Here is a 13,178-nt window from a genome sequence, read left to right on the forward strand (position 1 = left end):
AGAGAAGAGAGGTGTGATGAGGGAAGTGAAGCTGCTCCACGTAGCCCCGCGTGCCCTTTTGCATGTCCTCCTTGGGACGCCTAGCTCCCTCGCAAACATAGGCACACACCGTGACGAGCCAATTACCGCTGGCTTTTGCCTCCACCTGGGGAAGCCATGGATCCCCAGAGGGCCCGAGTCCTTTCAGAACCAAAGCCCGGCCGCGGCGGCCATTCCACCCAAGCAATCCTGCACCGTGGCTCTCTCCTCTCTCTCCCGTTCTCTTTTTCCTTTTTCTTTTGCCTCCATTTTTCCCACCCTCCCTCATTTCTCTCTGCTGCTCCTTCCTTTTAAAAGCAAGCAGAGCAGCCACCCTCCTGTTGATCTGCTTGTGCTCCGTGTGCGGAGCCTGGGGACCGCCCAGCATAGCTCCCTGTGGCTGTTCCGTTGAGCCCGACTGCAGCCCAGCAGCGGCAATGCAGTCCCGTCCCAGCTCCGTGAGGTCCCGGAGGCTGACAAGCAGAACAGCCTCTGCTTTGTTTGTGTTTCACTCCTGGTGCCGTGTGAGCCACGTGGGCTGCGGGCCGGGCTCCTCCCGCAGGACACGTCAGAGAGGAGCTGGGCTCATGTCGTCCCTACACACTCCCTTCCGCTAACACACACACACACACAGGCACACACACACACACACTCCACAGCTCAGGCCCGGTGGCGGGTAACGATCCAGCCCAGGGAGCATGAGCGGGCGCCCAGGGAAGGCAGTGGGGTGGGGAGGGTGGAGGTGAGAAGGAAGAGAAGTAATGCCGGGGTGGGCAAAAATAGGTTTACAGTTGTGGGTGACATTCTTCCGAGTTAATAAAGCTCTTGTAATCATTGTAGTCTGCGTGTCTTTTTCCATACGAACAACTGTAAGCCTACTTTTGCCCGCGCCTGTACTGGTATTTATTGAGACGCTCACATATTTCACTAGGCACTTGTGCCACCCTCATGCTTCTCTTTGGAATATATGTTGTTGCCACTTTTTCTCTCAGAGAAAACTGAAGTCAGTCATCTACTTGGCCTTTTCCCTTTCAAGTGGTAAACCTGGAATCCCCAAATTCATTCACAGTCTACAGTGGGTGGGTGGCTGGGTGAGTTTTTAACAGCTCTTCTGGGCAAAGAGCCCAGATCCAACTGTCAGAGACATGGGCTAGATGATCACCCTCCCAATTTTGAAACAGAACATGGTTATATAAAGTCGCAGGGGTTTAGCATCACCGTTAGACAACTCCCAGCAGGCCCGGGCCCCCCGCCATGGAGCAAGAGTGGTACAGTATCTCAAAAGCATTTTAAAAATGGTGAGATTTCAGCACAGCATACTTACAAGGTGGTGTCATCAATACTGCAGCTGAAATAGCGAGGTTTTACCTAAAAATGCAGAGGTGATGACTCAGTTGAGAGGCATTAGGAATATATTAGGGACAGAACAATGGAAGACCCAAGCCACAAGTCATTACTGAGGACCTTCAAGTTGCTGGGTGCTAAACTAATGTTGTACACAGATCCACTGACCCGATAGCTTAGACTGTTCTGGACAATTCCAATTCTAAATGTTCTCTTTAACAAAAGAGAATCAGTGACAGGTACTAGAAGTTTCATAATTTTGGCATCTGAACCATTTAAAACAACAACAATAGCTAATATTGTTTCATGCTTTCTATGAGCAAATTCTAAGGTTGACCCAGCCACTAGCTCATCTAATCCTTGCAAATACCCAGGATGTAGGTGCTATAGTAACAGTACCTGGCACAGAGCTGATCAATAAATATTTATCGAATGAATCACCACACTGTTTTGTAGACTAGAAATATAACACGGAGGGATATTTCAGAGCACGTCCTACATCACGCAGCTAGTGAGGGATTGATGGGAATGATAACCCAGGCAACCTAACTCTGCCACTGCCTGCCAGACCCTGCCCAGCACAGCCTGCGTTTCCCACCTCATTCCACTGCCTCTCTACAAGGCTCTCTGACGGACTTTTCCACCTGAAAGCAACACCAAGTCCAACACCAAGTCCAATTTGAAATTTATGGCCACTCTGTGTGCAAGAAGTGGCAAAGACACTTTGTGTGGCTTCAGATACAAGGGGACCCTACGCAAGGTGAGGAAGCACTGAGGTGGTGGAACCTGGTTTCCAAGGAGAAGCGATTTCACAGGAGAGGACTGAGAACAGCCCAGGCTATGGCACCGCCACCTAAGCAGACCCGCGGCTGGATCTGGGCCTGCCGAGGGATTGGAAGGGAACCTCTCTGTTGCCAGGAGGTGCCAGCCCAGCACAGGACGCATCCTGGTCCCAGCCATGGGCAACGACTACCCGCCCTTTCAACTGCCTCCTCAGGCCTCAGGCCTGAGTCGCAAAGGGCGGAGCTAGACTCATGTTTGTACTTAGAAGCAGTAATCAGTTCCAGCGCCACAGCTGCAGCTGTAGCTGTGGGAGTGGTGACAGTGACATCCATAGAGCATGTCCCATGTGCTGGTGACTCTATGCACATATGCTCATTCATTCTTCCCATCTTCTTTATGAGAGCAACTGTATGAGCCCCATTTTGCAAATGAGGAAACTGATATATTAGAGATTAAAACCAAGAATTTTACAAATCGCCAGCACCTAGATAGGAATAAAGAAGTGTTATGGGTAGCCTCCTCAAAGAAGGAAAGGCATTTAAAACTCATGCCTGCGAGCTCACCCATGGAAGAAACTACAAAGGGAGGGTTCCATTCCTGCCCCTGGGAACAGTGGAGGGTTACGGGGTGAAATGTATACGAGCATCTGCATTTTCCAGTACAAGCTAATTGACCCACCTGATGTTCCTCCACCATCTGTCTTCCCACTCACACCCCCCACCTCTCCCTCACCCCCAGCTACTAGGGCAGCCGGGAGCCCAGAATAGTCCCTCATATCACCCGCGCCAGGAAGAGATGGCCTAACACTCTGTGCACCCCCAACAGGGCGGAACCTCTGAAAAAGAGGGTGCCTGGCATTTATTCATTCTAAAAACAGGTATTGGCCGAGACCAGTTTGGCTCAGTGGATGGAGCGTCGGCCTGCGGACTGGAGGGTCCCAGGTTCGATTCCGGTCAAGGGCATGTACCTGGGTTGCGGGCACATCCCCAGTGGGAGATGTGCAGGAGGCAGCTGATCGATGTGTCTCGCTCATCAATGTTTCTAACTCTCTATCTCTCTCCCTTCCTCTCTGTAAAAAATCAATAAAATATATTAAAAATAAATAAAAAAAAATAAAAACAGGTATTGTGTCCCTTCTGTACCAGGCACATTTCTAGACACGAGAACAGACCAGTGAACACAGCAGAGAAAAACCACCCTGCCTCATGCAGATTCCGTTCTGCCCAAGAGACCAGGAGTGACAGCCGTTGGCCAGGGCCTCCCTCAAGGAAACCTCAGTCCCCGCTGAGCTTCACAGGAGAAGCTCCTCCAGGCGGACCTGCTGCCCGTCCTCCCAGCAGCTGCCCTTGTGTCACAGCCTGCGCGCGACAAACAGGGGCGAGTGTCCAAGTCTCCCCAAGTCATACCCCACCCTCAGGGCCCCTCTGCCGACCCTGTGCGTGGCTCCATCGCTTCCTCACCGCTTTGCATCGATGCCAGCCCAAGGAAGCCCCCAGCCCAACCCGCTGGACCTCGCACCCGCAACAGCCTTATGGGGGGGTGGGTCTCTGCGCAGGGAGCACAGAGAGCTCGGGGTGTTGATTCCTGGCGGTGAGGCGGGATGTGCTGAAGCTGACTGAAATCAGCGAGGTCAACACAAACCGGAGAGCGCCCCATAATTGGGCGAGAGCACCGCTTCCCGCGTGTGGGATCCGCACTTTCTGCCTCCTGCTTGGCGGCGAGTCTTTGTCTTACACAAAGGCTTTATTGCACTGCTGTGTGTTTTATTTGGCTAAACCTCGGGTTTTGCTGACCCACAATTTCCGTTCCCTTTGTCGTGTAGCAGAGGAGGTATCTGGGGGGATGGAGATGGAAGGAAGGTGGCTGTAGACCCCGGGGGTTTTGTGTCTGGAGGAATCGCACACTCCCTTCCATTTTGTTTCAGGGAGGAAAGTGCTCTCTACCCTTTGATGTGGATGAGAGCGCAGGTTATCAAGAGCACAGCTCTACCTGGCTCAACAGCAAGTGCCTCGCTGTACTCAAAGCAGCATCCACACACTCACACACTCACACACACACACTCACAGACGCTCGCTCGCACCCTCCCTCCCTCACGGAGGTTCCACGCAATGCGGCTCCCTGGGGCGGGAGCTCTGCCCCTTCTGTGCACCCTGGACGCTTAGCACAGGCCCAGCGCGTGGCTGGGACCAGTCAGCGTTGGGCGAATGAGCGTATGCTCAGCTGAGATTCAGTGGTGGCGCCGTGTCCGGAGCCGGGCTGGGCGCAGAGAAAGGACTCTGGGTGAGCTTCAGCCCTTGTGGAGGAAGGAAGCCCCCACTTGGCCCCTGCTGCGGCCGGACCCGCTGACCCAGAGCCTCGGAGGCAGCACGGACTGAACTGGAGAGAGACCTTCTTCACATTCAGGTCAGACAGCACCTCGCTCGGAGCCTTCCCCTCCCTCTCTGCCCAGAGCTCGCTGTCCCCATGGAGCCCCTCCCGGCCAGGACAGGACAAGGTAACCGCTGGCCACCTAATGACCTAGGGAAGTTCTCGCCCCAGCCACCTGGCCCGGGAGACTAACAAGGTCATCACCAACGCTGGTCTTAGATTGAAGCCATTCCTGTTGGCTTACCAGGGCCCCGAAGGCACATGTCGCCAACCATGGAAGGGCAGTGGGGACTTCATAAGCAGGATGGTCACCTCCCCGTTTGCAGATTGATAAGAGACTAAGTCAAGAAGTTCATAGTCGGTAACAATATTAGCGAGATAGGCAGCCAATTCTGCCATCGTCTTTCATGGGGGCCGTGGTCAAGTCCTCCTAACGCTCTATCCCTGCGCTGCCTTCTCAACTGCTCCCCAGTAAGCCTCCCGAAAAACACAGCTGGCAGGGAGTAGCCAGTGTGGGAGGATGTGGAGGAACGGGAACCCTTGTACATCACTGGAGGGGACGTAAAATAGTGCAGCTGTTTTGGAAAAGGCTCAAAGGTGAAATGTATAGTTACCGTATGACCCAACTATTTTACTCCTAGGTGTATACCCAAGAACTATGAAAACATGCTCACACTAAGACCTGCACAAAGCAGCATTGTTCATAATAGCCAAAAGGTGGAAACAACCCAAATGTCTATTAAAGTATGAATAAATAAATTAAATGTAGTATATCCACGCAATAGACTATTATTCAGCAACGTGGAGGGATCTTGAAAGCATTATGGTAATGAAAGAAGCCAGTCACAAAAGGCTACCTAGTAAATAAGTCCATTTATATGAAATGTTCAGAATAGGCAAAGCTATAAACACAACAAGCAGATTAGTGGTAACCTAGGGCTGGGGGGACATTGGCAGAATGTGGAGGCCCGGGTGGATGTTAGTGCTAAAGGGCATGAGACTTCTTTTGGGGGTGATAAAAATGTTCTAAAACTGATTGTGGGATGGTTGGTTGAGCAACTTGGGGAGTCCACAAAAAAACATTGCAGGCGCGGCTGGCATGTCTCAGTGGTTTAGCATCGACCCACGAACCAGGAGGTCATGGTTTAATTCCAGGTCGGGGACCAGGCCCGGGTTGCAGGCTCAGTAACCAGTGTGGGGCATGGAGGAGGCAGCCAATCCATGGTTCGCTCTCATCATTGATGTTTCTGTCTCTCCCTCTCCCTTGCTCTCTGAAATCAATGGAAAAGTATATATGTTTTTTAAATATTGCATTGTACTCTTTAAATAGATGAATTGCATGCTATGTGAATTATATCTCAATAGACCTGTTACCAAAAAATAGAGGAAAAGTATTGTAAATCTGCTCCTATCCCCAACAAAGACATCTGCTGGCTTCCATCACCCCTCAGTCAAGCCCAGCCCTGGCCACCACAGAAACGCCCCCATGACGACTGGTTCTGCCCTGGTTTTCAGCCTCACTTTGCACTTTCCTTGCCGAGCAGCTGAGCCCGAGCCCCGAGGCTGCTCCGGCCTGGAGGTCATGCTGCTGCCGCGGGACCTGGCTCAGCGTCCTGTCGTCCTGTCGCTGCCCCATGCCTGCTCTCTGAGTCCACCTGACGACTGTGGGTTCTTCTTCAGGATCCAAGGTGACCGTCACCTCTTCTCCTGAAGCCGTGCCCAGCTTTTCCAGAGGGAGTTTCTCCCTCGGCTGGGCTGCCACCGCATTCTGCTCATAGTCTCTTCTGGTGCTTATCCCATTTTACTTTAATTACCTGTCGACAGAGTGCTTCCCCACTATCCTGGGCCGTGGGCACTTTGGGGACAGAATCTATCCCTTATTCATCTTCATACCCTCTCCCCACCCCACTCCCACTGATGCCACTGAACAAGTGCAGAGAGGGGGGGGGGAGAGAGAGAGAGAGAGAGAGAGAGAGAGAGAGAGAGAGAGAGCGCTAGGACTATGCACGGCTTACTGGCCAACCCATAAGTATTCGTTAACAAAGGTGGGAGGGAACATTTAACATTCCCCACTAAAAGGAGGGAGGAGGGAAAACCAGTGAAGAAGACAGACTGTGGAACCTGAAGAACTAGTTTGGAATCTCATCCTCTCCATTCTGACTGGGCAGCCTTGGTTAATTCCTTTAGTTTTCTCCCTCCCAAAAGGGAATACGTAGCTGGTGGTTTGATCGTTGTATTAAAGACAGTAAGTAGCTGAGTGGTCACCTTGTGCTGGTCACTAGTGCTAAATGATTTTACAGACATTAGCCTAGCCCTACACCAGCCCTCCAAAAGGGTATCATTGCGCAGTTCACAGGTGAGGGAGCTCAAGGCTCTGTCTGGAACTGTTTTTAAAGGGTCGCAGCATTAGGAAGGTTGAGAATGACTGTCCTAGACACTCTCACTTCCCTCCTGTGGCTTCCTAAATGGTGTACCTTTCCTTCCCTTTCCCCCCTCCCCCACTCCTCTCTCCCCTGGGCCTGCCTGAAGCTCAGGTGTGGCCCTGGGCTCTCCAGCCTTCACACTCCACCTTGTCTCCTGTATCTCAAGCTCCAGCCGGACTTCTTTCCTTACCTGCTGTTGAGTGTCTCCAACCGCCTCTGGACATTCTACTTGGACACCTCGCTGAAACGTAGCATTCATTCTGACCCCCTGACTGCTCCTTTTGTATAATATGAGCTGTAAATAGCACGAAAAACTATAAAATACCTCTTGCATTTTCCACACCCCCAAATAGCCTGGTCTCTATCAGAAAGTCACATGAGCTTGCTTATCCCACCAAATGCATCAGCTGAGATGGAGATCCATATATCTGTGTCGAGCTATACAGATATTTCTGAATACCTGTATCTATAGAGGGTTAGCAGGACCTACATTTTAATACCAGCACCTTTCAACTAAGAGTCAACAAATCCTCATTTGGTGCCCGCTCTGTGCCTAGCACTGTGCCAATGCTTCTTGAGATACAATGATGACTGCTATGCTACCACCCATGCGATGATTGCGTCCCTCTGCGAGCCCCTCCACACCCTTCCTCATCTAAAGGGCCTCTCAGACCTTCCAAACTCCTCTTCCTAAGACGCCAGTTCCAGGAACTCACTCTGTTCAGTTCCCATTACCTGCAGCACCTTTCACAAGGTGTGGAATCCTAAAGTCAGGAGAAACCCTGGGGGTCTTTGCGTCAACATTCCTACTTGCTGTTCTCCCTTCTACTACATTCCCCCTCTGAATTCAGCCAGGAATGAGGAACTCAAGCCATCATTCCATTGTTGCCCTAATGGTTAGAAAATCCTTCCCAGGTGGACTTAACTGTCTTCTATATCATTCCCACCCTTTGGTTCAAATCATCTATTTTTACTACCTACCATCTCCTCGGTCACTTTACTCTGGGCCCCTAACAATCCAGAGACTTTCTATCCTCAAACTCAACTCCACCCAGTCTCCCCGCCTCCAATGCGCTCCAGTCCTCTCTGTCCCCACCTACTGGGCAAAGGAAGGAAAGAACAGGAGGCTGGTTGTAAAAAGGCCCACGTCTCTGTGTCTCTGTCATGCCCAAAGGAAAGTGCTGCTCCTCCGCCAGCGCCCTCACTTCCTGTGTCCCATGCAGCTCAGTCCCCTGGGCTGGGTGCTCTGTGCTCTCCCAGCGTTTCTGAAGGAGGAATCACACATAAGCAATGCAAATTTTGCATCATGCTTAATTTGTTCACTAATATACAGTCATATTGCAACAAATCCACCTTTAGTTAGAGAAAACTCCTCAGTCCTCGCCCAGAGGACATTAAGGACAAAGTTGGGAAATAGACGCCAGAGCTCTGTGGCTACCTTTATCTGTACCCCACCACGCCGCCCTCCCCCCACCACGCCGCCCTCCCCCCACCACGCCGCCCTCCCCCCACCACGCCGCCCTCCCCCCACCACGCCGCCCTCCTCCCACCACTCCCCCCACCACGCCGCCCTCCCCCCACCACGCCGCCCTCCCCCCACCACGCCGCCCTCCTCCCACCACTCCCCCCACCACGCCGCCCTCCCCCCACCACGCCGCCCTCCCCCCACCACGCCGCCCTCCCCCCACCACGCCGCCCTCCCCCCACCACGCCGCCCTCCTCCCACCACTCCCCCCACCACGCCGCCCTCCCCCCACCACGCCGCCCTCCTCCCACCACTCCCCCCACCACGCCGCCCTCCCCCCACCACGCCGCCCTCCCCCCACCACGCCGCCCTCCCCCCACCACGCCGCCCTCCCCCCACCACGCCGCCCTCCTCCCACCACGCCGCCCTCCTCCCACCACTCCCCCCACCACGCCGCCCTCCCCCCACTCCACCCACCACGCCGCTGCTACCATAGGCTGCTTCCCGGTTCCAGGCCAGGCCAGGCCCACCACATGCTGCGGGCTGACCAGGACTAGAGGAGTGGTGACCAAGGAGGCTCCTGTCTGTCTGGGCAGCTCCCCAAGTTCCGGACGGAGACCTGATCCTGAGCCAGTCCAATGCCACCCCGCGACCCCGGGCCACCTCCTCGGGCGCATGGGAGCACCAGCGGGCGCCGTCCAGTGGATGCGGTGAGCAAGGGCATGGAAGGCCGGCAAACACGGCCGCCCCTCCTCTACTCTGACTGCGTATCAATATCCACAATCAATATCCAACTATGAGGCGGGCCAGGGGGGCCACGTGACGGAGCTGGGGGACCCTGAAGCCTTCGGAGACCCTGCTGCCCAGACCCAGGGGCCAGGCCTTCCTGGGCCGATCTCCTTCTCAGACCATACAACCTGCTGGAGGTGCTGCTGACTCAGCAGGCCTGGCTCCGCTGCCTGGACTCCATCCCCTGCCCTGGGCCTGCCTGCAAGGCTCGCCTCAGGGCCCAGCCCACGCTCCAGGCCTTCCTGGTCTCCCCCAATTCAGGGGTGCCTGCCTCCCCTTCCCCGGGACCAATAAAATTTCCAGGAAAATAGACACACAGGTTAACATGAAAATAATGAGAAGGTTGAGCTGTTTACTTCCTGTTTTTACATTTGGATCTGCAATCTTCTAGAGCAGTGGATCTAAGGGGCATTAACCTTGCCCGCAGGGGACACTGGGCAATGTCTGGGGACTTGTTAGTTATCACAGCTGTGGGGAGTGCCGTTGGCACCTAGTGGTCAGGTATTTTGCTGAACGTCCTACAAGCCCGTCTCATCTCCAGAACAAAGAAGGTTCCGGCCCAAAGTGGAGTAAGTTGAGAAACTCTGCAGGAACCTTGCCCCTTTTTCTTTTCTCTTAAATATATTTTTATTGATTTCAGAGAGGAAGGGAGAGGGAAAGAGATAGAAACATCAATGACAAGAGAGAATTATTGATCGTCTGCCTCCTGCACGCCCCCCACTGTGGATTGAGCCTACAACCTGGGCATGTGCCCTTGACCGGAATCAAAACTGGGACCTTCAGTCCGCAGGCCAACACTCTATCCACTGAGCCAAACCGCTAGGGCGAACCTGCTCCTATTTTCACTTGCTCCTCCGGCTCGCCTGGACTTGAAGTCCTGTGCGGTGGGGCTGGACAGAGTGCTGGGAGGCTGCCAAGGGAACGCCCGCTCCTCGCGGGCCAGGAGGCTTGTGGTGTGACCTCCGGTCCAAGCCCTGACCCCTGGCCCCAGGCAAGCCCATCAAGATAATTAGGTCAGAAACACAGACACTTGGCTGGCGACCAGCTGCTGTGTCCGGCCGAGTTTCCCCTGGGAGTGGGGCAGAGGAAGAAAAAGAAAACAGAAGCAGGGAAGATAAACTACAGGGCGGGGAGCTGGGCGTCGGTGGGGAAGGCGGGCCACGAAGTGCAGACCAGGCATCACTGCGGCAGAGGATGTCTTACCTACGTCAGCTTCCGATTGAAAACAGTTCTCCTTGCAGCTCAGTGAAAACCTCACAGTTTACAGAGTTCTGTACCTGTCATCGCATTTAATTCTCACCAGGTGATGGTGACTCATCTGCGTGTCCAAAGGGAAGCCGCGTATCAGGGAGATCCCAGATCTCAGAGTGGCTCAACACGTATAGGTTCTTGAGAAGCACTGAAAAGAGAAAGAGGAAAGGAGGGACAGAGGGTGACAGACAGAAGAGAGAGAGGAGGGAGAGAACAGCATAAATGTGAGTGAGGACATAGCAGATGCTCCCTGAGTGCTGGTGTTCTCCCGCTGTTTGTCTAAGGAAAACTCGGTTAGGACAATGAGAACATTACCTTAACATAGCGCAGTGGTTCTCAACCTTCCTAATGCCTCGACCCTTTAATACAGTTCCTCATGTTGTGGTGACCCCCAACCATAAAATCATTTTCGTTGCTAATTTATAACTGTAATTTTGCTACTGTTATGAATCGTAATGTAAATATCTGATATGCAGGATGTATTTAGGCGATCCCTGTGAAAGGGTCATTTGAACCCCAAAGGGGTCACGACTCACAGGTTGAGAACCGCTGACATAGCGCAAGAGAAAGAACTCTAGACTACCCCCCCAACTCCCCCAACCTCCTGAGGGGTACCACACTTCTGCCCTACCTGATGGGGCAGCCTCACCTTGCTGGACCAGGCTGCTCTGAAAATGTGGAGGGTGGTGCCTATCATTTTGGGGGCTCCTACCAATTCTTGAATCTCTCATCTCTTTCTTTTTCAACTTCCCAGGCTGTTCAGCCCCAAGTTCATGGTCACACGTTCTGGCCTATGGCAGCTGGGCAAGGACTAAAGGCTCATAACTTATGCAGGTATTTGTGACAATCACTGCACTTGCAACATCCCATAGCAATGTCACAGGCACCGGCTTTTCTTCATCTTCACCACGACTTTCGGAGGAAAATAGGGCCGGGATGACAAATCTCCCCTTTCTGGGAAGAGATGGGACAGAATAACAGAGAATATTGGAAGAGGAACCAAGAGATGTGCTCTCTCTTCCAGGCTGGCCATCCCCTCGCTCCAGGCTCTCCCCCACCGAGAACACTCCAGGGCCTACTGTCCGCAGCTCCACCAGCAGCTGGTCTCTCCCCCTGCGCCCACGAGGGCCCACGGGCCCAGGCCCTGCCCAGCTCTCTGCTTTACCTTCTCTCACTCCCTGCTTTGTTGCTTTGTGACCCTGGGGCTCCCTCAGTTCCCTGAACGCACCAAGTGTCCTCCCTCTCAGAACCTTCGCCCTTGCTGTCCCCTGACTGGACAGCTCTTCCCCATCATCTGGCCTCCAATCCAATGTCACTCTCCCAGAGCGCCTTTCCTAACCGCTCTGGCTAAAGTAATCCCGAGTTCCCGGCGCCACACCCCTTGCTTTCTAGACCCTGGTTGTATATTATTTCTTCATAGATGTAGGAGGGGACCCTGGGGAGCCCTGCTGCTGTTTCCTTCCACGTGGGGATCTTGTCATTGGGCAGGAGAGGCTACTGGTCTCTCCCCGGTCCGGACTCACTGCCCAGCAGGGTGGCTGTGTCTTGTCTGACTTTCAGATTGAAAGAAGTTGCCGAGGCCACTGGCTCAGCCTCTCCCTCTCCTTGTTGGATCTGCTTCCTGCAGAGCTTGAGCGAGGGTTTTCCCTGGACTGAAGAGCAGGCTCAGTGCTCCAGGTGCTGCCCCTCCAGGAATGGGGGGTGGGGATTGACCATGGGACTGGATGCGCAAGGCTGTCTGGTTGGGGGACAGCACCCTGCAGGCCATGTGGCTGCGCTCCAGAGCCAGGTCCTCCGGCCCAGCGTGGCTGAGCCAGAAAGCCAGGGTTTGGGTCTCAGTCTGGCTCACAGGTCTGTCTCTCTGGCTCAGAACTCAGGCCTGGAATAGCTACGTCATCAATGGGCCAAACCACAGCATTTACCTCTTCCTGAAACATCATGCTTCTTGATTGAGTCATTTGTTTACATGGCTATTGTCTGTCCCTCCCCCTGCCCCCGCCACACACACACACACACACACACACACACACACACACGCGCGCGCGCGCGGGCGCGCGCGCGCCTCTCTCTTGCTACCATCCCCTACAGAAGGTAACTCTCTGAAAACAAGAATTCTGAATATATTCTGTGCCTGGAACAGTTTTTGGTTCAAGTAGGAGTCAAAAAGTATCAGTTGAATGAATAGAAGAGCCTCCTAGATGCCTTGGACTCCCGGGCCTGTGCACAGCCTTAGGGTGGGTGTCCCATTAATGACTAAGACTACATGTTCAACTTGCTCAGAAGAATCGGTGCCGGGAGCCGGTCCATCCTTGCTGTTTCAAGGGACCTGGCATATATGGCATACGGTTCTTAATATGTTTGCTCACCTTCTTGGCGCTGTGTTTTAACCAAGGTCACCTCTCCGAGAAAGGTTGAATCCCCAGGTAGGGATTTTCCCCTGAAGTTAGGGAGGGAATAAAACCCCTCAACTAAGTGCCAGGCGGGTAATTAATCCCTTTAACTACGAACAATCATGCTTAAACTACATAATCTTTTCTCCCTGGAATGGAGATAAGAAACGCCCTAACCTTTGTAATAGAGATTGATAGGATTGAATCAACTGGTATAAATACAGTTGTAACAAGACAGAAACACTCAGAACTTAGAACAGAATCAAGAAGACAGAACCTACACGGAGCCTAGAGACAGAAGAACTTCGCTGGAGAGAGCATGCCGGAGGATCCTGGAGAGGGACTGGC

At 53.4% G+C, this 13,178-nt stretch overlaps 1 long non-coding RNA gene across 1 annotated transcript in view; it reads right to left on the reverse strand.

Moving 5' to 3' along the window:
• The window catches only part of LOC132240528 (uncharacterized), a 42,035-nt gene that overhangs the window by 7,217 nt on the left and 21,640 nt on the right, over window positions 1-13,178 (reverse strand). The window contains exon 2 of the long non-coding RNA XR_009454348.1: window positions 10,393-10,588. This is a non-coding gene — a long non-coding RNA (uncharacterized LOC132240528). The remainder of the gene's footprint in view (window positions 1-10,392; window positions 10,589-13,178) is intronic.

The sequence above is a fragment of the Myotis daubentonii genome, chromosome 9, assembly GCF_963259705.1.
Source record: "Myotis daubentonii chromosome 9, mMyoDau2.1, whole genome shotgun sequence".
NCBI classification, from domain to species: Eukaryota; Metazoa; Chordata; class Mammalia; order Chiroptera; family Vespertilionidae; genus Myotis; species Myotis daubentonii.